Source organism: Dipodomys ordii, unplaced genomic scaffold, assembly GCF_000151885.1.
Source record: "Dipodomys ordii isolate 6190 unplaced genomic scaffold, Dord_2.0 Scaffold167, whole genome shotgun sequence".
Classification (NCBI taxonomy): domain Eukaryota; kingdom Metazoa; phylum Chordata; class Mammalia; order Rodentia; family Heteromyidae; genus Dipodomys; species Dipodomys ordii.
Window position 1 is genome coordinate 1,817,818 of NW_012267383.1, and position 8,522 is coordinate 1,826,339.

General features: G+C 39.6%; 1 long non-coding RNA gene across 1 annotated transcript; it reads left to right on the forward strand.

Moving 5' to 3' along the window:
- Positions 1 to 202: 202 nt before the first annotated feature.
- Positions 203 to 3,929, forward strand: LOC105998637. The gene is made up of 3 exons (XR_001175707.1): positions 203 to 234; positions 1,168 to 1,245; positions 3,906 to 3,929. It is a non-coding gene; the product is annotated as an uncharacterized LOC105998637 (long non-coding RNA).
- The last annotated feature ends 4,593 nt before the right edge of the window (positions 3,930 to 8,522 follow it).

The following is an 8,522-nucleotide window of genomic DNA, read 5'->3' on the forward strand; positions in this document are numbered from 1 at the left end:
GGTGACCTTAGGTTACCTCTTGACTTCTAATAGTATATAATAAGGAGAGTTCAAAATAAACGGTGCTGCAGTCTTGAGCTGCAGACCTCCCGACCCCATCCTTTGTCTTATGTCTTTATTTTTCCTTCCTTGCCCCCTAAATCAGGAGTCCCTTTCGTTGCCGGCAGGCTCCAGCAAGTGGCGCCCGAACAGGGACCCTGAAAACCTGGGATCAAGGCAGAGTACCCCGCTAAGGTAAGAGGACGCGTCTGGAAAAAGAGCGGGTGATAATATAGTCGGGAGTAAGATATTATGGGGCAAGGAAACAGCCGCACGTTATACGTGCAGGCTCTCAAGGGTATGCTTCACGCTCAAGGAGTGAAAGTTAGAGTCAGTTAGAATGTTTCTTTCACTTTGTTGAGGAAGTATACCCCTGGTTCCCAGAGGAAGGAACCATTAGTTTTAAAACTTAAAAAAAATTTTTTTTTGGAAAAAAGGATTCAGGGACACCATGATGCAAATGGCCTGTAAGTTAAAACATTACTGCTTTGTAATTGTCTGGTATCTGTGTAGCCTGCAGGTTCTGTATTGGGGTTGGCAAGAGTCTTGGCAGACGCGCTGTAAGACAGCCAACGGGGCCAGTGGGAGACGTCCCCCGGATCCCCATCAGGGTAAACTATCCACTAGTGCAGACATTTGGGCCCGTCTGTAGTCCGGCACTTTCTGTCTGACAGTCTACAATGTACATGCTGTAAATGTGTTTTTTCTTAATATTTGTGTGTATGTATTTTGGAATTCTTGGAATGTGTCTTCTCTCAGATTCATCCTGATGCGAGAGCCCAGAGGAGACTGGCTAACACCCCCTCAATATCTGGTTCTCTCTAGCTCCTTCTTTGTTACTTACACTTTAAACTGACCCCCCCTTTCTACCTTTCACTGCCACCTCCTCCACCCTCTCTGGTTCCAGAAGTAGGGGAGTGGTGGGGGGTAAAAACACCTGGAGGATCTAACAATAACTTAAAAGGGCCAGCAGGGAGAACTCACAGCCAGATAAAACTGCCACTGACCACCTGCAAGTGACACCAGCAAGATCTTAGCTTCGGGCCTTGGCCCAGGGGGTCTGAGTATGGGGGAGAACCTGTCAGTCTGAGGGGACGGCCGCTAGGGACTTCTTTCCCTTGCCCCAAGATGACTGGGAATTCTCCTCCACCTTGGAAGGCCCTTGGGTCAACGTTTGCAGGTATCCAAAAGAAAAATCCTCTGGAGGTGAGTAGAGGGGGTCCGAGTCCCCTGGTAAGTGGGTTTGAGTCCCACTTGTGAATGGTGGTGAGATGTTGCCCCATTCACTGAGACCTGATTTTGTCTTTGTGGCCACTTGTCTGTCTTGTTTATTTCAGTGTGTTTTCTGTTATGTTTCCTGAGTTAGGGATAAACTGGGGGCCCATTAGCCCCCAACTCAGCCTTTGGTTGTTGTCTTGTCTAGTTCTGTTTTAGAATTGGTACCAGTTTTAAATGTATGTACAACTGATTTTGATTTTTGCGTGCTTTAAGATCTGTGTGTGTTTTGTATGTGTTTGTGAACATGTTCAAGATAAAAATTATCAGCATGCTGTAACAATTGGGTGAGTTTAAGTTTAAAATTCAAAAGGTTATGAGGTTTGGACATTACCAAAATTTTTAAAGAATTTTCACATTGTTTTAAATGACTTTTTAAGGATTCTTTAACTTAAAAATAAAAAAATCTGGTATTTTAAAATGCATAAGGCTGTTTACGCTGTAATCAAGTTATCTGGCTTAACAAAAATGCATTGGCTGTTTAAAATTTAGTTCCCTTGGCTAAAATTTGGGGATAAATATTAGAAGTTTAAATATAAAAGCTTGTTTAACACTGTCAAAGACATTACCTGTTCTGTCTGTCTAAAACTATGTATTTTCATTCAAAAACCAAGAGATAAAAAAAAGGAAAAAAATTAAAAGCCAACAAAAGTCCCATCTTTAAGGACAAGGGATAAACAGGCAAAAGTGCAGTTCAGCTGGTCATACATGGTGGGACGGGCCATGGGAGGAGTCCACGCATGGTGAAAGAGGACAAGCTGGCACAAACGCAGTTCATTTAACCCTAAAGAGTGAGATTAGGTGTGTGCCCATTCCACAGGAGGGGCCAAGTGGCCCAGCTTTGCTCTGTCCTTTTTCTCTATAGATAAATACTAGAAACATGATGGTAAAAATTAGTGATGTGATGATCTGATTAGTATTGCTAAACTGCCCCTTGGACTTAAAAAGAGGGTTAAAAAATGTTTTTGTATAATGTGACTTGCTTTCAATGATGTTCTATAATTGGGATATGTTTTTAAAAGTCATAAATGTGTTACGTTTCACTTCTTGGTACAGAGATGATTGTAATTCTCGCATTAAGGAAAAATTGTCATTTGAGTTTAAAAGTTTTAATGTGTATCTGTTTTAAAACAAGCAGCCAAGAGACAATGAGTGACACTTGGCCTCAAGATTTTAAGGGATTTATTTAATGTAACTAAAAACTAAAATATAAAATAATAAAAGAGATTAATAGGAGGCTTAAAAATAGGAATGGTTTTTTTGGATATAACGTTTAAAAGTAAAATTGTTCTTAACATTTGCCTCAAAGTGAGAAAATTAGGATTACCACAATAATTGCTTAATTGCTATTCCAGTTTGCTCTTATAGGTTTTTTAAGTTTCCAGCAAGCCAAGAGCAAAGCACAGAGGATTCTTGTAAGTTTGTCAGATGTAACTTTGGCTCTTAACAAGTTTTAGGTAAGAGCATGCTTAAAAGCTACTTCTATGTTGACCACCTTGTTGCTTTTAATTGGAGTAAAGTGGCCTTTTATAAGACTCATTGATCTGCAAACTGGTTCAAAGCCAGGCTGGGCAGAAAAAGGTCCCTGTGAGACTGTCACCTCTACTCAGCCAGCAGAGTACTGAAAGAGCAAGCAGAGTTGCTTTGGGACTCATAGTGGCAGAGTGCTAGCCTTGAGCTGTAGAGCTGAGGGACAGCGCTCAGGTCTGAGTTCAAGTCCAGCGACCAGCTAAGGAAAATACCAATGAGGCATTTATCTCAGTGTAGAGAAAACATTCCTGGGACAAGAGCAATGGAGGAGTATCCAGAGGCAGTAAGCCACTGCTTGGATGGCAGAAATGTCAGATCCTAGAGTCATTTGTGTGTGGCCCTTCAAAAATTGGTCAGAGCCAGGAGGTCATGGGAAGATAGTTTGTAAACATGCCTAATATCCATGACTATCTACCTTGTAGGGACAGGAACTTGTCAGTAATCTGTGATAGTACTAAAAAAGCTCAAGTTATAAAATGTGGGGGATGGTTTAAATCCCAACCCCTGTATGTGCCAAAAGCCCTAATTGACAGTAACTTTTGAGCTAACACCAGCTACATAAAATTTAGCTGTTCAAGAAAAAGTTTGTAAACCCGAGAGTGTGTTTCATTTAACATCTGTCTAAAGGCCTGCACAGGTGACTTAGGCATTGTTAGGGTCACTAGAGGTCACATTCCTAAAGATGCTTTTACAAACCAAAGTGCTAACCACGCTACACTGCTGTAGCTGGAGAAAAAGTCTGTGCATTTGTCAAAAGTTAAAATATTGTTCTTAATGACATCTAACCCTGGTAACCTCTTTGTAAAATAGACTAAGGTTAAAGGTTCCTGGCTAGGTAGGACAACACCCCTGAGCCAGCTTGAAGAAGTGACAGAAGATGAATCTTTGTCCATCATCCCATTTTAAGAACAAGGGACCAGAGTCATTTAAAAAAAAAAAGAACTATCTAATTAAAAAGGTTATCATCTTGGTAATTTGTCCTGGGCTATTGTCTAAATAGTCTTAAAAACTAGTGGGGCCATAGCTTGCCAAGCCTATGTATTACTTGTATCCTTAACCAGTCTGTGTAGAAATTTACAGCCCAGGACGAGGTGTGACAGTCCCTTGGAGCCACTGATAGACCCTGCTGCTGCTGCTGCTGCTGCTACAGCCTGACAGTCACCTGGAAAAAATCTACATCGTTACCCTGACCACGTCCAACGTAGAAAAAGTAGACTAAACTCCTGCCAGATTCCATCTTTTGGATGGCTTCGCTTTGTCCATGTTACCACATACCTACTCTAATTTTATTATGGCTACTCCTCTTGCCGGGGAGACTAGAAAACATTGTATTGCTCATTCCCTACACTGCTTTGCCACTATGGGACTTCCTAAACATAGTAAAACTGATAACCATCCGGGATATGTCGGACAAGCTTTTCAAACTTTTTGTAAATCTTACCAGATTTTTCACTCTACAGATATTCCCTATATTCCTCAAGGACAAAAAATTGTTAAACAAGCCAACAGGCTGTTAAAACACAAAATTTATAAATTAAAAGGGGGGAATTATACTACTTCTCTCCTGTTAATGTTCTTCTCATGCTTTATTTGTACTAAATTTTTAAAGTTTAGATTATAATGGCCTTTCCACAGCACAGCGGTTTTGAAAAAAAAAATAGAGAGAGAGAGAGCAAAGAGCTTTTGCCCAAGTTAAGTGGAAGGATCCTTTAACAGGTGATTGGCACGGGCCCTATCCAGTTTTAACTTGGGGTCGAGGACATGTTTGTGTTTTTTTGCAGGAAGAAAATAAATCCCGCTGGTTGCCTGAGCATTGCATTAGGATTGTGGAGGCTCATTCAGATGCCACAAACGCTGACACATTGGGCTTACATGCCGGATCCCCCGATTGTGCACCCTACAACTTGGGAGGGAGTTGAAGTACTCATTCATGTTAATAGATCAGCATACAGTACAGCCCCCGATCCCTTCATCCAGCACACCAAGATGAGAGATATCTCAGCTTCAGATATTGGAACTCCTTTTTGCTTTACTACCAGCTCTAAAGGCTCCATTCCAGGCTGTCTTATAATGCTATCCATGACTCATAAAATTTGATTCTCAGACAAAAATCAAATGTACAATATACAGATGACATCTTTGACAACTGGGCACCTAGTTTATGCAAATTCTACTCCATCCTATAGGATACCCCGTTGCATTAATTCTTCACAAGTAGTAGAACCTACAGGAGAGCCTCATCCAATAAGGTGCAGGCATGTGCAGCCAGTTGTTACCAATATTTCTGGAACTAATTCTCAATTAATGGACTGGTCTGGAGCTAATCTTACTAATAAGTACAATCTTGGACTGTGGTGGATGAATGGGCACCCTCAACATCATGTTTGGACGCTGGTGGCTGCAATCAACAACATAACCTGGCCCAATTCATCCCTTTTAAAAATATTATAAATTGTGTATCACCACCCCATGTCATTATGTATGGACTGTTTAATATCTCTGTAGGAGCTAATTATTTTAATGTTACCTGTTCTAATTGTTCTTTTACTAATTGCTTGTATAGCAGCATAACTGAATCCATACTTATTGTTAGACAACCATCTTTTGTTATGCTTCCTGTAAATATCTCTGAAACTTGGTATGAAGATTCTGGTATTCAGGTGTTGAAACAATTGAAAGAACTAATGCACTCTCGTCGATTTGTTGGGCTACTTGTCGCTGATATTTTGGCCTTTATTTCATTTTTTTTTTTTTTGGGTCCGGTCGTGGGGCCTGAACACTGGGCCTGGGCGCTGTCCCTCAGCTCTTCAACTCAAGGCTAGCGCTCTACCACTTGAGCCACTTCCGGCTTTTTTCTTTTTTGCTTATGTGGTGCTGAGGAATCGAGCCCAGGGCCTCATGCATGCAAGGCAAGTGCTCTACCACTGAGCCACCTTCCCAGCCCCTGTCGGTAGAGTTTGTTTTACTTTCTATCAGTTGACCTTGTCTTGTTTCAGTCTGCACCTTGTTTTTATGAGTTTTCCTTGCTTTTCTGCACTATGGTGACCTTAGGTTACCTCTTGACTTCTAATAGTATATAATAAGGAGAGTTAAAAATAAATGGTGCTGCAGTCTTGAGCTGCAGACCTCCCGACCCCATCCTTTGTCTTATGTCTTTATTTTTCCATCCTTGCCCCCTAATTCAGGATTCCCTTTCGTTGCTGGCAGGCTCCGGCAATAAAAAAAATAGTGTGTTGTGTAACTAGAAGGCTGGTGCTTGGGGCTTATGATCTCTTTTTATAGAATGTGGACTTCCTTGTTCAAGGTCCCTGAATTCATTCTCAATTGCATCAATCAATTACCACAGCTGGATGGTTTAAAATAATGTGTTATCAGCTCAAAAGCTGCAGGGCAGCCATGAAGACAAGGCAGGGGATGAGGCAAGACTGGGCTCTCTGCTCGCAGGTGGAAATGGTAAGGTTTGCGTAGGCCAAGACCTCATCTGTGACATCAGGTCCTCTTCCAAGCTGTTCAATTAGTTGAAAGAATTTCCTTGCAGGCTACCTTGAAGCTCTGGGGGCTCATTTCCTCATTGGCTGCTGACCAGGCTGCGCTAGCTCTCAGATGTTTTCTTCATTCCCCACATTGTCCCTCAAAGCCAGGAATAAGTCAGTTTCTCTCTGTTTCTGTCTCTCTCTCTCTGTTTCTGTATTTCTCTCTCTCTGTTTCTGTCTCTCTCTCTTTCTTTCTTTCTCTCCTCTCTTTCTCTCGCTAATGGGGTTGTATATAATTAAATGATGTTTATTGAGGATACAATCTTTATTGTTATTTATTTAGTTGTTTTTCCCCATGCTCGAACTCAGGGCCAGGGCACTCTACCACTTGAGACACACCCCCACTTCTATCTGTTCTGCTAGTTATTTGGAGATTAGAGTTTCATGGACTTTCCTGCCTGAGCTGGCTTTGACCTGAGATCCTCAGATCTCAACCTTCTGAGTAGCTGGGATTACAGGAGTGAGCTCACCAAGTGAGTTGGAACCTTCACTTTCTTTTTTTTTTAATTTCTATTTTTAAGTTTCTTTTATTTTAAAATTTTATTGTAAAGGAGCTGCACATATGTTACATATGTAAGGCTATGAGTGCATTTCCTTTAGAAATGTCACTTCCTCCCTCATTCTCTCCCAGTATTTTTCCTTCCAACCATCCACACTGATTTCAATACTGGTTAGGCTAACCAACAGTACATATGGATTCCGCCCCCCCCCCATTTTCACTAAAACAATCTTTTTTGATGATAGCCGTTTTGACTGGGATGAGATAATTTCTTTTGTGAAAATACTGTACAGAGGGTTACAATTACATGGGCAAGATACTTCCCATACCACCCATACCCCCCATCCCCCCCTTCCTGGATGAGACAATTTCTGTGTAGTTTTTATTTGCATCAGCTCCGAATCCATTCCCTAGCCTCCAACTGGCCTACTTAAAACCAGGCCACATGCAGCACCGAAATATCATCTGAAGAGTACATCCCTCGTCTTCAAAGTAACACAAATCAACCTTTCCACTTCCACAAATAATGAAGACCCCTCACACACATGGAAAACTCAACCTGGTTCCATGGCCACCATTTGCTAAAGAAGGGATTTAATATTTAATATATAAAATAAATATATTCATACATTGTATTTTAATAAAATATGTGATACAGTATATTATGTGTAATGTTATATAGTATAAATATATAGCATTACATATAGAACATAAATTTATTAATATAGTGTATAGAATATGTAATATAAATAATTATCATTCATACAATATATAAGTATATGCCACATATAATTTTCTAATATCTTTTAATATTTTCATATAATTATGTTTATTACATATAATATATAAATATATTATATATTTAAATGTTATATTAAATATACATTGTGATATGTAGTTTAATTGTATATTAATACAATATATAAGATATTATATAACTATATTATACATATTAATATAACTATATTTGAATTTGATTATCTTGGTATACATTTTATGAGTTAAATATATATCACATATAATGATTATAAAATACATATAAATAAGACATGTATATCTAAAATCTTTTAAGTAGGCATACAAAGGGGTTTCAATTCAACAAGTGAATTGTGAGTACAGTGAATCTTTATCAATGTCACCCTTCCGTCCTCCTCTCCATCTGTCTCAACTCCACACACTCCTTCCCGTTCCATGCTTCCATTTCCACATATGTACATTGAATAGTGTGAATATAACAACATTGAATATTGTGACCAACCTTTCTTTCTCCATTCATCTGCCTCTTCTCCTCGTGACCTCACGCTCTGAGCACTCCAGCTTTCCAGTGCTCATTCTGCGAGGAGCGACACCACTGGGATTCTCCCCTGTACAGGCTTCAGTACGTTTATCTGTGTATATGTGCATATGGCTCTGGATATATTTTATATACTTTATAATTTAGATCTAATTTCCACCTATGAAAGCAAGAAATGACATACATCATTTTTGCTGAGGGATGAGCAAAATTCATGTATATATATATGTATATGCCACACACATGCTACATATATGTATATATACATAAAATATACATATATGTAAGTAGATTTAGAAAATGTGTCATACATATGTATATACATCTATACATATCTATACATGTACATGTA